Below are 16,492 nucleotides of genomic sequence, written 5' to 3' on the forward strand. Positions count from 1 at the left end.
AATCGAAAGGTTGCTGGTTCAATTCCTGGTCAGGGCACGTGCCTGGGTTTCAGGTTCAGCCCCAAGTCGGGCAACCGATCTATGTTTCTCACATTGATGTTTCTCTCCCCCTCTTTCTCTCTTCCTTCCCCTCTCTCTAAAAATAAATAAATAAAATCTTAAAAAACAAAAGCAGACCAAGAATACAGAAAACCTACATAAGCTGAAAGTCTAGGTGGATGCCCTCTGATGGTTCGAGGGGGTTCTCATAATTGCTGTGGTCATCTTGAACTTGCCATGGTTTGCCGCATGGCCTGACCGCACACCAGCTGGGGTGTGAAGAGCCAGGGAGACCAGGGCTTGGTGGGGGCAGCTCTGCCATTCATGGCTGAATCACAGGCACCCATGCTTGCACCAGGAAATTATTCATTGTCTGAAATTCAGATTGAACTGGGTGTCCTGCATTTTTTATTTATTAAATCTGGCAACCCTTCTAAGCCCTCCGAAGGTCAACCCCCACCCCCAACCTGAGGCCATTGCAGCAAACCCTGAATTACTTTGAAGTCTGGGATTTCACCTCAAAAACTCACATAAACTTTAAGGTTTTCTCCATGTTTCTGTCTTTGTTTTGATGTAAAGCAGGTAATAAATTATGCTTTTTATTTTATTATTTTTTATTTTTAGACAGGGGAAGGGAAGGAGAAAGAGAGGGAGGGAAACATCAGTGTGTAGTTGCCTCTCATGTGCCCCCTATTTGGGACCTGGCCTGCAACCCAGGCATGTGCCCTGCTTGGGAATCAAACCAGTGACCCTTTGGTTCACAGGCCAGCACTCAATCCACTTAGCTATACCAGCCAGAGCAAATTATCCTTTTTAAAAGGCAAACATTTCCCACCTATTTATACCCAGTTGTGGATTAGTTAAGCCTTGCTTATCTCGATGGCCAGCTTTCCAGGGATGTTTGCACCAGGGACCAGTGAAAGAGGAAAGGAAGAACAAGAGTGAGATTTTTCAAAGGTCACATTTGCTCAATTTAAAGGACTCCATTCTTGCCTTCTATTTGCCTTTTTGATATGTATTTAATTGTCTCTTCTTTCACAAAATGATGATTATTTTAGAAAAAAAAAAGCAAACTCCCTTACTCAGTAAAATAAAGGCTGAGCAGGCAGAGAGAGTCAGAGCATCTGGGAAAGTGGGGAGCAGGCAGGAGGGTCCAAATCCCCAAAAACAGCAAAAGGCACTTTCAGAGCTGTGGCTACACCCTGGAATAACCAGGAGGCCCAAGTAGCATCCGAGATCCCTCAGAACCTTGGTGGATGATACCAGGCAGAAGTGCTTTTAAAGCTTCTCAGGTTGTTCCAATGTGCAGCTGATGTTGATACCATTGCTTTGGAGCTTTGCTACTCAAAGCCTGGCCTGAGGACGAGAGGTATCAGTCTCCCCTGGGAGTTTATTAGAAATGTAGAATCTCAGGCCCCACCCCAGACCCGTGGAATCAGGACCTGCATTTTATCAAGGTCCCCAGGTGCTTCATGTACATTCTGAGAAGCCCTGCTTTAGTGGACCTGTCAGGAGCCTCATCTTGATGGGGTGGTCTCAGCAGGGCCTGGCCTCCTTCAGTGGGGACCTGTAGGCCACAGGTGCTGGCGTCTCTGTCCATCAGAGTCTGCTGTAGTATCTTCCACTCCTGGGTGTGAGAATTTGGAACCCTGCCACAGTAATGGAACTTGTATCCTTTGTCTGTGTCCATTAGCATCTTTTCATCAATACATCATTGTTCCATCAGGACAGCCATACAGTAACCAAGGATGCTGGTTGAAGATCAGGGCGTCCTGTCCTGGTGGAGAAACCTAAGGACCCCAGTCAGGATGTGTGGAGAGGACAAGAGAAGTATACAGTGAGGCCTTGGATTCAGATTTAATCTTTATTTACTGCATGGCCATGCAGGTCTGGTTTTGAGTCATGTATTCTCTTGTTTTCTAACTTTTCCCAATCAGATGGACTTGACATAACTTATAAAAATTCTGGGTGAGCAAAGACGCTCTTCATTTACGTTTCTTTATCAGTCAAATAGAGAAATTACATCCTCCAGCCAGGAAAAACCACTTCCTTGGGCACATGTGACCCCTTCCTTCTAGAACCTAATAAATTCCCAATGGCAGACACTGCTGCCTGTTGTCCCCAGATCACACCCCCTCCCCCCACCTTCCTGGGCACGCAGCTCAAATTCATTTCCCAGCTTTCCTTGTAGTAAAGTGTGACTATGTGACTGGTTTTGGTCAATGGTGTGTGAGTAAAAGTCATGTCTTTTTTCAAGGTAAGGCTTTCCTCTGTTGATGGCTTTGTTGCCGCTAGCGATTGCTGGAGGCAGAGGTTGGAATGAACCCAGATTGCTGAATGCAGAGGAAAGCCATCACGCAGTAGGAATGTCTCTTTATTATGTGAGCAAGATACGAATATGTATTGTGTTTGAACCACTGTATTCTTGGGTCTCTTCATTACAGCAGCCAACATGACTATAACTAACACTTTTTAAAGCCCTTATCTGTTACCCTGGGCTGGTGTGGCTCAGTGGATTGAGTGCTGGCCCACAAACCAAAGGGTTGCCAGTTCAATTCCCAGTCAGGGAATATGCCTGGGTTTTGGGCCAGGTCCTCAGTAGGGGGTGCATAAGAGGCAACCACACAGTAATATTTCTCTCCTCTCTTTCTCCCTCCCTTCCCCTCTCTTTAAAATGTAATAAATAGAACCTTAAAAAAATCCAAAAAACAACCTTCTTTGTTACTCTGCCCTCATAGCCCAGGGCAACCTGCTCCCTGTGATGGGGATGCAGAAGTGCTTCCTAAACCGTGCAGTGCTCTATGCTGACGGATCAGTGCTTTACTAATGTTTTGACACAAAAGGGTCTAAGTCAGCTGTATCAATGTGGCTGAGACTGATGCTAATAATTACTGGCATCTAGAGGGTCCTGATGGCTTAGACATTGCTTTTCACACCCTTCATTCCTTTTAATCCTTACCACAACCCCGAGAGACAGACAGACCCTTATCTTTATGTTCATTTTAAGGATGGCAGAAGGGAACAGGCCAAACTTGCTCAAGGCCTCACAACTGATCAGGTGCCCAAGCCTGACCTTTTCCCCCTTGCTGTTCTGGGAGTAAACAATGCAGAATTGTTTTAGCTCTAATATATTCTGTACCAACAAGGCTCCTCAGGCCACCTTGAGGCAACAGGAAAACAGGTTAGACCCGAGGCTGCTGACGCTGGTGATTTGTAAGAAGTGTTTAAATTCCAGGCCCTTGTTGAAACTGCCTATCCCAGAAATCTGTTCTTAAAATTAAGAGAGAGGTATTATTTGGAGTTTGTGCTCTGTGGTGCATTCTCTGCAAAGATGATTGTAGAGGAGTCCTTCTGTTCCTGTATGCGCGTCCTTTCATGGGTTGAATCAGGTTCCACCCTCACAGACAGGTCGGATGTGTTGGAGATACGTTAGAGTCCTCACATCCAGTACCTCGGGACAGGGCTTTGTCGTAGCAGCCCTAGCAAACTCATGTACCATTCCACTCTTCCTAGAAAGGGGTGGGGTCAGTTTACCCTCTCCTTGAATCCGTGCTGGCTTTTCGACTTTCTGTAGCCAATAGAATGTGGCAGAAATCATGAATTGGCAGTTCTGGGCCCAGGTCTTCAGATGTTCCACAGCTTCCATTTTTACCCTCTGAGAGGCCAGGCTGCTGTGTTATAATAAGGAAGCCTAGACTATCCTGCTGGAGAGGTCACATGGAGAGAGAAGCCATTTATATTGTTCCAGGCCCAGCCCAGCTTCCAGCTGATGTCCCTAGTGATCTCAAATGCAGCAGCAGAACTGTCTAGCTGAGCCCAGTCACCACAAAGAGTCATGGGAAATAAGAAATCATTGTTTTAAGCTACTAAGTTTTGAGGATGGTTTGTTGGGCAGCAACAGACAACTGAAATGTATTCCGGCAAGTACTCTAGACCCTCTGCCACTGTTGTCCCTAAAACCATCCTTGCCACCATCCTCCGGAATGGATTCTGGGTGGCACCTTTCTCCTCATATTGCTTACTTCCACATAAAAATCCTCAGTGGTTCCTCTGTCTTCAGGCCTGGATGATGCCAGGGCCCACCTGCAAAGGAGACTGGGAAAGGGAGTTTCTGGCTTTGTAGCAGGGATGCAAGATGTGTGACATAGCAAATTCCCTCAACACGGAAGGATGTTCAAAGGACACTATGCATTCCAGAGACCTGATGAAAGTCTTCAACAATGGCATATATATATATATATATATATATATATATATATGTATTTCTTTTGGGGGGCAAGGTGTGAACTTACTGTGTGCTTGGCACAGAGCTCTGGGTCCATTCACCTTCTAATTGTAAACAGCGTTCTGACATCACCCTTCTTCAGTCTCCATCCCTGTGGTTTGGATGGGATCAATGCTGGGGCTGGGCGTGTGATTCAGGCCCGAACAATGCTATGTGACCCAATAAGAGCTAATTTGATATAATTTTGAATTTTTGCTGGGACAGCTGAAAGAAATGAAGACTCGGGTTGCTGGCAGCCATCTTGCTGCTGAAAGGAGCAGAAATTGGAGAAGACTGAGTCGCGATGGTATTTTCTGAGCTTCCTGGTACCTAGATAAGTCATACCATTGGAGTCTTCTGTTATGTAAGCATATAAATTTTCTATTTGCTTACACCAAGCCGATTTGAATAGATTTTTATTATTTATAAGTTGTCAAGTCCATATATGTTAATGGTCTTATTTAATATTCATAACAACTCTTTGGAATGAATAGGTATTTTTTTAAAAGATTTTATTTATTTATTTTTAGAGAGAGAAGGGAGGGAGAAAGAGAGAGAGAGAGAGAGAGAGAGAGAGAGAGAAAGAAACATTAATGTGTGGTTGCTGGGGACCATGGCCTGCAACCCAGGCATGTGCCCTGACTGGGAATCGAACCTGCGATGCTTTGATTCGCAGCCCACGCTCAATCCACTGAGCTATGCCAGCCAGGGCTTAATAGGTATTTTTTTATTAGCCCCATTTTACAGATGAGGAAACTGAAGCACAGAGAAGCCATCTCAGGAAACCAGGAAATCTAATCCTGAGAGCCCACTCATAAATACTGTGTTCGCCTTGGTGTTGGGAAAGGATTCACAGAGGAATGAGTGACATTCAACCGAACATGTAACTCCAAGGGGACATAGGGGTTTGTCAGGGGCCGGAAGAAAGGCTTCTCAGTGAAGGGGCCAGCTTGGACAATTATAAGACTTTTTTTTTTGCTAAGAAGAAACCTCACCTGAAATCTACCACGTACACACCCTGCAGCCTATTGTGGAGGACAGACTGTGCCCTGGTGTGACTACTGCCACAGCCACCAGTTAGGTCCCAGCCAGAACAGGGATCGCTTCCCAAAAATCCCCTCAAAGACTTTAATCCACCCGTCCCCAGTTGTGCTGGGATGTACTGGTTCGTGGAACAGGCCCTTGCCCTAGCAAGCACGTAAGGCATTTTTCCACTACCTGGAGTGAGTCAAGAACCAGTACCCTTATCCATCCCGCTAGATTCTATATAATTCTTTAGGGCCTGCCATGGGTTTGGAGGATATCCACATCTTGCTGCAGACCAAGATCAGCTTCATAAGTTCCCTTATTCTTGCCTGGGAAAATTTCCCAACACCTCTGCCCACTCAGGTTCCTCCTGCAAGGGAGCATGAAAACCCCTCACTGCAGGGACAGCTCTGTCCTCCTGACCTCTGGACCCATGAGGGCTTTTGCTCTGCCTTGGGCCTGGTGGGTTCACCGTGGGGTCTGGGTTAGGTGAGGCACCCTCCTCAGTCTGAAAGGCGGTTCAGGGCAGGGGCCTGGATTCCACTGAGGGCTTGCACCTCTCAGATTGGTTCTCTGTCAGCCCCAGAAGGCCCTGAAGATGCGTGCAGAGCTAAAGAGAATGGAATTCTCAGAGACCAAGGGCTCCCTGCTTAAACTAGAGCAAACGAAAAACTGTACAAGGAACTAGAGCAGTGCTTGCAGAATCTCAGGAAACAAATAATTTTCAAGTAATTGTGATTTTAAAAAAAGAAACACAAAAGTGACCTTCACACTTGTATTAGCTTCGGTTTTTGTTAAATTAAAGACGAGGCAGTGGGTACCAGTATAGAACATTTTCTTAAAGAAGCCACTTCCACTCACGGTCGTGGGCTGCAAAGGGACAGGCGGTAGCGTTCTGAGTGTCCCACCATCCACTGCTGTTGGGAGTCTGAGATAGATTCTCAGAGGCTGGGGGATGGGGTCGAGGATGTGCCAGCGGTGTTGGGGAGAAAATGAGATTGGGGGTGGTCCTTGGGGACGAACCGTCCGACCCGGGAAGAGGGTTTGCGGGAGGGAAGGTAGCTCCAGGAGAAAAGAGAGGTGCCTTTTCCTTTCGAAAGGGCGGTTCCAAACTCCGCGGGGAAACTGAGGTCGACGTCCTGGCTCTGCCGGTCTTTCAGCAGGCAGCCTCGGCCCCACGCTCTACCCAGCCCAGGACTGGCAGTGCTGGACTAGCCACTTTTCTTTCGGGGATGGATGGGGGCGTTTGACACCAGGTTTGACCCGGGGAGGAGGCTTGGGGCCCGGGTGGGGAGCGCTGGGCTGGGGAGCTCGAGCAGCTGCAAGGTGGTCCAGGTCGCGGGCGAACTCCAGTTTCCCCGCCCCCCGAGGGGCGGGGCCGGGGAGGAGCTGGGCGCGTCCCCGCCCGCAGGCGGATCGGGGGCCGGGCCGGAGCAGACCGGGCGGGGTGGGCCGGGGACGCGAGGCGGAGCGGGGCCCCACACAGGCCGCGGCGGCTGGCTCGGGCCCCTACGGTCCCGGTGGCGGCTGGAGGAGGAAGCCAGGCGGCTGAGGAAGGAGGGGAGGCGAAGGAGGCCGAGGCTGGAGCGCTGTTCGCCGCAGACTCATTTCCCCGGCTCAGCAGGGAAAGGTATGGTACGCTCGCTCTCCGGCTCCGGCCCCGGGCGCGCGGTCCTCGCTCTGGGGTTGCCAGAGGCTGCGGCCGCCGCGGGAGGGTGAGGGGCACGGAGCAGTCCCGAGGGTTCGGCGGGTCCTGGACTCCGGCAGCCCGCACGCGCTCGGGCGCTCGGGCGCTCGGGCTGAGAGTGCGGCGTTCCCCGAGGCTCAGGGAGAGCGGTGGGCGCCGCGCCCCCTTCGCCCGCGTTGGGGGAGGCGGTGGCTGGGCCCGGGGTCCGGTCATTTCGAGAGGGGGCTGCGCGGGCCGGGCGAGAGTTCCGAGGTGGAGGGCAGGCCGGACTCTGCGGGGTGCGTGCAGCTGGGGAGCGCCCGGGGCTCTTGGCGGGCGCGCTCCGTGGGCTCAGACAAAGCCGGGCGCTGACGCCCCGCGAGCACTGGGGCCGCCCAGAGGGTGGTCGCTGGGGAGAGAAGAGAAAGCTCCCGGGCGACTGCGGAGACGAGGGGAGAGGCTGGGCTGCCCTCCCTGCGGGCGTATTGGTGGTCTCCTCGAGGGGCGTTGGACAAGGGTGGGGAGCAGGTCTTTCCGATGGGCCAACTAGGCTGCGCTGAGCTTGGCGAGAGCCAGGCTGCGGAAGGGGTAGAGAGTTGGAGGGCTCACTTTGGGGAAGGGGCTGGGGGAGGCCTCTGTCCTGGGTAGGGGCTGGGGCTTTGGTGGAGCCGGTGAGGAGTCCGTGGACCCCCTCCGAAGTTGCACCAGGAAAGGGAACCGCCTGATGAGGTAAGCCCTGTGGGTGACACGTATGGTAAGATGTGTCCACAGGTTGTTTGCAGAACCTGCTGGCGGTGGCACATCCGGTGCCAGTCCGCGGGAGAGCCGCCTGTCCAAACAGCGAAACAAGACAGGTGCCCCAGGGGTCATTTGAGTGGGCCTGAATGGAGGGATGGGTAGGGATGCCATCTGAAAGTATGTGCAGTGAAGTCCCCACATCTGTATTCTGCTGCCTTTCCCCCTTTTCCCTTTCTCTCGTGTAAGGGGCATGAAGCATTCCAATTCCTGCCACAGGCCGTGCCTCCACTTGGGCTCTAAGGTGCTCTGCTCCCGGACCCCCATTCTTCAATTCCTTCCCCTTCTCTCTTGTTTGAAGTGGCTTTCTCTGGGATCATTCATTGCAGTGTTCATTCATGCTTTGGCACCCTCCTCCATCCCACCCCACATTTCAGCAACAGGCCCACTTCTTGCCACAAAGCTTCTCCAGAGAGCTGTCTGTGCCTGCCCCTCTGGAGCACATCCCTTTGGTTCCTCAGCCCCCTTGATCTGGCTTCTGCCCACTACTTCACTGAAACTGCCCCTCTGCCCCTGTCCTGCCCCGCCCCCCATCAGGGTCTCCAGTGACTTCCATATCCCCACAAGTAGGCCTTCCTTGACCACCCGTGGCCTTGTTGATCATTTTTTCCTTCTAGGACCAGTTACCTCTCTTGGCTTCTTTTGCTTCTCTCCTCTTTCCCTGGCTAGCCTAGCCCTTCCTTGGTCATCTGTGGGGACAGCTACACTCAACTTTGAATGTCGAGGCTCTGTCCTCAGCCCCTTCCTCTCTCTTGACTCCCTTCTGTTTACACAGGCCCCTCCCCCAGAGCTCTCCTTCTTTCTTAGGACTTCTAAAATCAAGCGTTAATTTACAAACACACAGATTTTATTTATGTATTTAATCTCAATTTATAATTGTCATCTTAAGTTTGCCTTATTTTTAAAAATATGTTTTATTGATTATGCTATTACAGTTGTCCCATTTTCCCCCTTTATTCCCCTCTGCCCTGCACACGCCTCCCACCTGCATTCCCCGCCTTTAGTTCATGTCCATGGGTCATAAATCTAAGTTCTTTGGCTTCTACGTTTCCCATACTATTCTTGCCCTCCCCCTGTCTGTTTTCTGCCTACCATCTATGCTACTTATTCTCTGTACCTTTTCCCCCTGTCTCTCCTCCCACTCCCCCGCTGATAATCCTCCATGGGATCTCCATTTCTATGATTCTGTTTGTGTTCTAGCTGACAAACACACAGATTTTAAATGTACATCATTTTCATCCTCATGATTTTAAGTAGCAGATTTTATCTCTAGCCACCCATGGGATGAGTTATAGTGTCCTGGACATGTCACAGGTATGAAAAACTCCCGGGTGGTCTGCATGTGGCCGAGACAGAACCTGATTGCACTCCCCAGACCCTCCTCAGCCTTCCCATCTCGGGGAACCCACCTGGCTTTAAAGACAGGAAACCAGGTGGCGTCAACTCCTCCCTTCGCCTCCCTCCGCACACCCAGTCTGACCAACAGCAAATCCTTTTGGTTCTTTCTGCAAAATCTGTCTCAGGCTCTGCCTTCACTGCAACCACCCCAGTCTACTGCCTCAGGGCAAGCCCCCCTTTCTGTCTTATCTGAGTGTTAGAGTAGTTACTATTTGTTTCCCAAATCCTCACTTGCTTTCTTCTAATCTCTTATAACAGAAAGTATTCAGAAAAAATATACATTAGATAACCTCATTCTCTAAAACCCTCCAGAGCTCCCTATTGCACTTGGAATACAACTTCAAAGCTTTTCCCCTGGCCTATGAGCTCCTTCATGATCTGGCCTTCTCAGACTCCCTCCAGCCCTGTCCCTTTGTATTCGTCCTGATAGCTGCACCTGGCTCACTTTGCCCCTGAGCATCCCAAAGTTTTTTCTGCCCTCGAGTCTCTGCTTGTACTGTTTTCTCTGCCTGGAGAGTTCCTCCAGGGTTTCCTTCTGGGCTGGCGTGGCTCCTTTTTATTTTCCATGTCTTAGCTTAAGTCTGCCTTTTTCACATGCCTTCCCAGCCTTGGGAGAGGGCCCCTCCCCACCCCCAAATTCATCATCAGTCCTGTTTTACTTTCTTCATTATATTTATCACAGCCTGTAACCATTTGTTACGTTTCTCTTTTTACTTTGTCTGGCTGGAACCTTGACTGAATGGCCCACTGCTGTATGTATCTGGAGCATCTCCACAGTGCCTGGCTCATGGCTGCTCAGGAGATCTTGAGCCAGGTGGAAGGTTGGGGCTGGGCTAGGCAGGAGGAGGTGGGTTTTGCAATTAGCGCAGGAGCCCCCTTTAAGCCTCAAGTAACACCACAGATTTTTATTTTCTTTCCACAAAAGAAGTTGTGCAAATAAATGGCTGCAAGAATCTGAGGGGGCCAGTGGGATGTGAAAAAGGGAAGTGGAGAAGGTACAAGTGTCTCGAAAGCAGGCCTGTGTGTCTGGGGGCGTGACTGGGAGGCCTGAGGGATGTGGAGTCAGTGGGGGTCGCTGTGGGTTGGGGATACATGACTTCCTCTGCTCTCTTTGGTGGAAATCCAGGCTGGGTTAACAGAGGGGTGTGTGTGTGTGTGTTCTCTAGCTCAGGAGCTGGGCATGGTCTGGGCAGCTGGGAATTTATTTCAGGCCACTCCCTTGGGTGACAGATGGGTGCCCATCCCCGGAGGGCAGGGAGTTGAAAGGATGGGACAAACTGGGGTTGGAGGTCTCTCTATTAGACCCTGTCCTTCCTTCTGTAGCTCCCCGCTTTGCACAGAGCAGCCGGCTGAGAACTGAATTGTGTGGCCGGTGTTCCCAGAATGGAGAGCCAAGAGCCAGGGGGCCTCAGATCCGGGAGGGAGGGAAGCTGGGCCCTGGACAGGCAGACTGGTGATGGACCGGGTGACACTGTGAGGTGGGTGCTGGAACTAGGGGCTAGGGGTCCAGAGCTAGAGTTGGGCTGGCAAGACTAAGAAAGGCCTTGACCTGGGATAGATGGGAGCAAGGACAGTATCCTGGGTGGGAAGTCAGAGAGAGGCCAAGAGGCTGGGCCAGGGCCCTCCTATACTTACTGTGTGTCAGGTAATGTTCTAACAGCTTCTCAGATATTAACTCCTTTAATTCTCTAACAGCTCTGTAAGGTAGGTCTTATCCCACTTAACAGATGGGAAGACTGAGGCACAGTCACAGGATGCAATAGTGTCAGAGTAAGGATTTGAACCCAGGCAACCAGAATCTATGTCTAAACTGCCCCTACCCTGCCTCTCCTCTCATGCCTCTCAGAGGGTCTCCGCTGAAGACTTCTTAACAAATAAGTGGTTTGTCCAGGCTTCCAGACATGCAGGTGACATGCAGGGAGCATGTCTTGGGGACTGGTGAGGTGGGAAAGAAGTCACAACCCTAAGGTAGAAGGGACCCTCGCTCAGTGAGGTTCTCTGCTGCGTGTCCCACCTTTTCTCAGCAGGGGCAGAGTTGGGCATCATACACACTGTGATTTTAGGGTGCTGGGGAGGTCACCTTCTTTTGGCACAAAAACAGCTCCCTGCTTGAGATGCCACCATTTGACCCTCTGGGTTTAGCATTGCCCCACTGCTCTCTTCATCTGCCTCTGGAGAGCCCAGGGAGGTCAGGAAGGGGCTCTGCAGATAAACTGGCCTGTTTTGGATTCCGTCTAGAATGTTGTGAGTGAGAGCTTCTGACATGGCCTTGGGAAACCTGGATGGGGGCAGAGTAGGGCTGGGTTGAAGGTGCGAGCTGAGCTGGGTGCACAGAGAAACGGGAACTGAAAAGAGCCTAGTTCACTTCAGTGCTGGGCCTGCCTTTCTTTTTGTCTGTCTGTAAAAGGGGCCTAGAGAGGCTTTCTGCCTTTGCCCCTCAGGGGTCGTAGAAGCCGGGAACTCCTCAAGGTCCTGGGTGTGAGTGCCTTCCTGCAGACCCGTGTGAAGGAGGACTTCCCGTGGGACACCAGTCCGCAGGAACTGGGCCAGGAAGGAGGGAGCCGGGAGGAGGGTGTGGCAGCCCTGTCCTGCCAGGCTTTCCTGTTCGGTCAGGAAAGGATGCCTCTGGGCAGGTGAGCCGGCCTCCCAGGGGCTTGGCTAGCTGGCCAGGCAGGGATTTGCTGACCGCACAGGCATGGAGTCCCTTTGCTCCAATGTCTGAGGCCCAGAGTTAAGGGATCTGCTCATCTCTCTTGGCAGATTCTGCTAGGCCGCCAGGAAAGGACGGAGGTGGAGCTGGTGGCATTCTCTTCTGTATTTTGGGAAACTGAGGCACAGAGCAAGCACATTGCTGCTAGCTCTGGGGAGTGCTCTTCCTTTGGCAGGGAGTGTGCTGGAGGCTTTTCCACGCTGCCCAAGTCCTGTCTGCTGGGTTGAGGTGAAAGCTGTGGCAGAGCCAGAGGCTGGCAGGCGGGGGCTGAGGGTGGGCTTCTGGACAACTGGATGCGGGCCTTTGTTACTTCGGGCATCATTTGGCATCACTGGTGCCCCAGCCCAGTGCTCACAACCACTGGGAACCCAGGGCAGGATTCCCTCTCTCCGGGCAGTGGGGGTGAGCCCTGCCAGGTGTGATGAAACGAGGTGCAGTTCAGACCAGCTTCCTCGAGGAGGCAGTGCTTTTACAGGGCCCTGAAGTCCCGAGTGGCTGGGGCCACCAGAGGAGGGGTGGCATTTCTAATGTGGGCGGGGGAGGCCCAAGCCTGGAGAAGTGGGTTGCAGGCAGGTTGGAGAAGGCCTTGACTGCCAAGCTGCTGAGTCTGGACTTGATTCACCTGGCGCCCCCGGGAGCCACTGAAGGTTATAGGTCCCGGGTGCGGTGACTCAATGAGAACAGTGGTCTGTAAAAGTGCGTCTGAAGCTCCAGCAGACAGTGGCTTGCTGGGGGAGTATGGTAAAATGTAGGTTTTAATTCAACAGGTCTGTGGTGGGGCCTGAGATTCTGCACGTCTAACAGGCCCCTGGGTGTTGCAATGCAGCAGGTCTGAGGGCCATCTTTGCGGAGCGAGGGGTTGAGGTTGAGCACTTGGGCCAGGCAGGTGCAGGGATGCGTGCAGGTCGGGTGAGACCTGGAACGGGTAAAGGGGGGCTGTCCAGGCTCCTGTGGACTGTGTTGGGAGGTGTGGGGACTGTCTGAGTGAGGGCTGAGATGGCAGGGTAGAGGTACCAGATGCAGGGTGTTGGGACATGGGGCTGGGTGAGGGGTCTTTAGGGTCCTGGGTGTCAGGCCAGGAAGCAGGCCTGACTTCCAGGGTGTTTGGCAGTGATGAACTCCCGAGACCACAAGAGGGTGTCTTAGCTGACTGCCCCAGGGCAGAGTGACATGCGGGCAGCCTCTTATCTTTTCCCACAGATGGGCCCTGTGGGTAGCCAATCTGGGGCAAGCATTCTTCCTCCGTCCAGGGTTGGCCCAAGGAGATTGGGGTAACAGCTGACTGCAGCCCCAGACATAACGTCTTCTAAAAGCCCCCAGAATCTTCCCGGCTGCTGAGCCATCCCTCCCAAGAGGGCAGCGTCCCTTACCCTGGCCTGCGTGAGTCCTCGTAGCTACCGCCAATGGTGACAGGAGCCACTTCTGTTGAGGCCTTCTCTCACTGGGCCCCCTTCCGGGTGCGTCCGGAGTGGGGGGGCCTAGATGCTTCTCTCTGCTGTGCCCTTGGCTGGGCCACTACAGGCAAGTGTCTGCTCCCCTTTGAGGGCATATTTTCCTGTCAGTTGAGGGATTCTGTTCTGTCTCTGGGGAGCAGGGGAGAGGATCACAGGGTGTGTTGGGTGGGGCACTGCTTCTTCCCAGAATGGCAGCCGAATGCATTTTAACTCTGGTTTAATATTAAAACTTGCGTGCTAATGACGGAGTAGAATGAGCAGTTTATGTAGAACTGTACACTGCTACCCAGTGCGCTTTGGGGGTCTCTCAGGCCCTTTGCCTTCTGGACTTGGCACGGTGTGGGGTGCAGTGTCGGAGGGCACTGCTCAGAGGGGGTTCCTTCAGACCCTGGGAGGACGGTCATCAGTCACCTCACCCAAAGGAAGGTGGGATGGTTCTGCGGCCTGGGCAATGCCCAGAGTGGCTTTCAAGCTGAGTTCCCCAGATGTCCCCACACCTCCTAAGGAAGGTAGAGCCCAGTGTCTGCCTTGTGCCCTCTGCTTTGCCAGGCTGTTCTGAGGAGGTGGGAGCGGGTGGCATTTCTCAAAGACTGTTCTGAGCAATTTCAAGGGTTCAGGGGATAAATAAGGTAAAAAACTGGCAACTTTACTCGACTGCCATGTGGGAGATTCAGAATACCTTTTAAGAGAATTAAAGGTTCTGACAAGTCCAGCAGCAAAGGAACCGTTTAGTGTTTCCCAGAACACTAAACCTGACCAACAATCTGACTATGGAAATCTGGTTTTTGAAGACTTCCTAATAATATCCCGCTGACCAGGCAGACCAGCCGGGCGGAGGCTGATGCGGGGTGGCGCCGTTGCTCCATGAAGCACTGCACACGTGGGTAGCACCCAGGCCCAGAAGTGCCGGCCAGGGAAGGAAGGCTGGAGGGCGACTTCCTGGGGGAGGTGGACTTGGTGGGATGGGTGCCATTTGGACAGTCAGAGGAAGAGAAGGGAACTGCAGAGGGAGGGGCAGCCTGGAGAGGACTGGGGCCCAGAGCCAGCTCTGAGTTCTCGTGGCAACAGTCCTGCTTCCCTGGGTGGGAGGGGGAGAGACCTGGGACGGCCTGTCGGGTGCCTAGGACCCAGGGATAGCTGGGCCTGGGTGTTCGGGTCCCGGGAGTGCCTCCCACCCCACCGCCCCTGCCATCTCCTCGCTCTAGAAGTTCTCTCCCAGTGGTTCATCTCACAGGTGGGGTCGGGACCTCTGGGCAAGAAGCTAACCCTCTTGGTGCCTCACTTTCCTCATTTGTCCTGTGGGAATAACAGTATTTCCCTCGTAGGGTTGCTGTGATAATTGAGTACCTGTTGGCCGCTCTTAGTGTGATTGACATGGCTGCAGGTGGCGTCTCCAGGAGGGTCCCAGGGAAGGGGACAGTGGTCAGAGAAGCAAGCGGCACAAAGGCCAGCAGAGAGCATGGTGAGGCCTGGGCTGAGGCCCTGATTAGATCAGAGGAGTGATCTTCGGTGGAGCAGAGGAAAGAGTGAGGGTGAGGGGGGCCAGGACTAACTTCCTGGAGGAGCGGCCAGCAGGTGGGTAGGTGTGGGCAGAATGAGGAGATGTCACAGGCCGTGTCGGGCCCCGGGAAGCAGTCTGGGTGTGCGAGTCAGGGGATCTGGTGGGTGGGAGTGGAGGATGGGAGCTGAGGGCAGGAAGGGGGTGCCCGACGCCTGCCTCCATTCATTGGACCACCGGGAGCCATCGAAGGCTTTTGAGCAGGGCAGTGTTTGAGTGAGGAACGTGGCAGGGGTGTGACAGAGGCTTGAAAGTGCAGGTCACTCCTCCCCACCCCCAGCAGTGGGCTTCCTCACTGAGTAGCTATGACCCTTCACAACTCAAAGCATGGGGAGAGGTCAGGTTGCTGATATGACTCTTATCCTCAGATTCTCAGAGTTCTGAGTCATTTTCCCCAAAAGGTTGAGAATCTCATCTTGTCACCATCCTGGAAGGGGTGTTGCAAGTGCAGGAAGGGAGAAGGGGGAGTTCCAGGCCCCTCGCTCCCTTCTCCCTGTCCTCCCCTGTGGTTGGTGGGGGTGGTCAGTGAGGCCACTCTGCCTTGCCCCTTGCCACGACTCATTTCCTCTGAACTGTGAGGACTCTTTGTTCAGCAGCTCAGGTGGGGGTGACGGGGTGCGGCATTTCAGACAGTGACCCAGGGGAAGTCGCTTTAATGGGCAGACAAAATCGGGCAGACAGGAGGGCCCTGGCAGAGGATGCTCAGCGAGCTTGCTTACCCAGCCCGGCTACACTCTCCTGTCCTGCCTTGCCCTCCTCTTTCTTCCTCAAACAAGTCGGGGGTGGGGGGAGGTGCTTTTCCTGATCTCGCTAAACAGGCTGGGAGGAGGGGGGAGAACGAAAAGCATTTGGGTTCAGACAGAGCAGAGTGGCTTGGCTGGGGCAGTGCGGCACCCCCCCCCCCCCCACACACACACCCCCGTCCAGATTCCTGTACCCTAGGCCACTTGGAGGAGGGTGTACTGGAAGGTGTGACTGAAGCCCAGAAGTACTTGGAAATAAGTTGTAATTTATTCGAAAACAGAACAAAGAGCCTAGCCACTGTCTGCCAACTTGGTGCCAGGTCCTGGCACACCCACAGTGCCCGCCCTCCCCTCTCGGCTTCACGAGACACGTGAGCTGTTAGCCCATTTCACAGACAGAGGGAGACGCAGCAGCTGCAGAAAATGATGTGACTGGGTCTCTTACCTGGGTTCCTGGACATCTGGTCTGATGCCCATTCTTCACCCTCCCAGGCCCCCCAGAGCCCGTCCCCAAAACTTCAACCAGGCCTCCCAACCACAACCAGATCCCCTCCCCCCACCCCAAGCCAGGCCAGCTTCCTGAACTCCTGACCCCAAGGAGTGGGGGCGGGTGGGTGTTTTTGGACTGGTAAAAAGACTAGACCTAGAGTCAGCTAGATTTTTAAGATGACTTAAGCAGAGACACTCAGGACCACCAATGGACAAACATTCTTGAGAAAGATTTTTAAATGAGGTCTGCAAATGTTAAACATACAGGTCCCTTTTACTCTCTCTTTTTTTATTGAAAATTTTAATTTAAAAAATCATACACAATTAATAGAAAGCTTTGGACTTAATGT

The 16,492-nt window shown here is 52.8% G+C and overlaps 1 protein-coding gene across 2 annotated transcripts in view; it reads left to right on the forward strand.

Moving 5' to 3' along the window:
• Positions 1-6,762: 6,762 nt before the first annotated feature.
• Positions 6,763-16,492, forward strand: part of SMOX (spermine oxidase) — a 36,141-nt gene continuing 26,411 nt past the window's right edge. For both annotated transcript variants that reach the window (XM_045833574.1, XM_045833575.1), the window contains exon 1: positions 6,763-6,959. The gene's annotated coding sequence lies outside the window, so the exon portion shown is untranslated. The remainder of the gene's footprint in view (positions 6,960-16,492) is intronic.

Source organism: Phyllostomus hastatus, unplaced genomic scaffold, assembly GCF_019186645.2.
Source record: "Phyllostomus hastatus isolate PE091 unplaced genomic scaffold, TTU_PhHast_1.1 phas_contig_17, whole genome shotgun sequence".
In the NCBI taxonomy this organism is placed as follows: domain Eukaryota; kingdom Metazoa; phylum Chordata; class Mammalia; order Chiroptera; family Phyllostomidae; genus Phyllostomus; species Phyllostomus hastatus.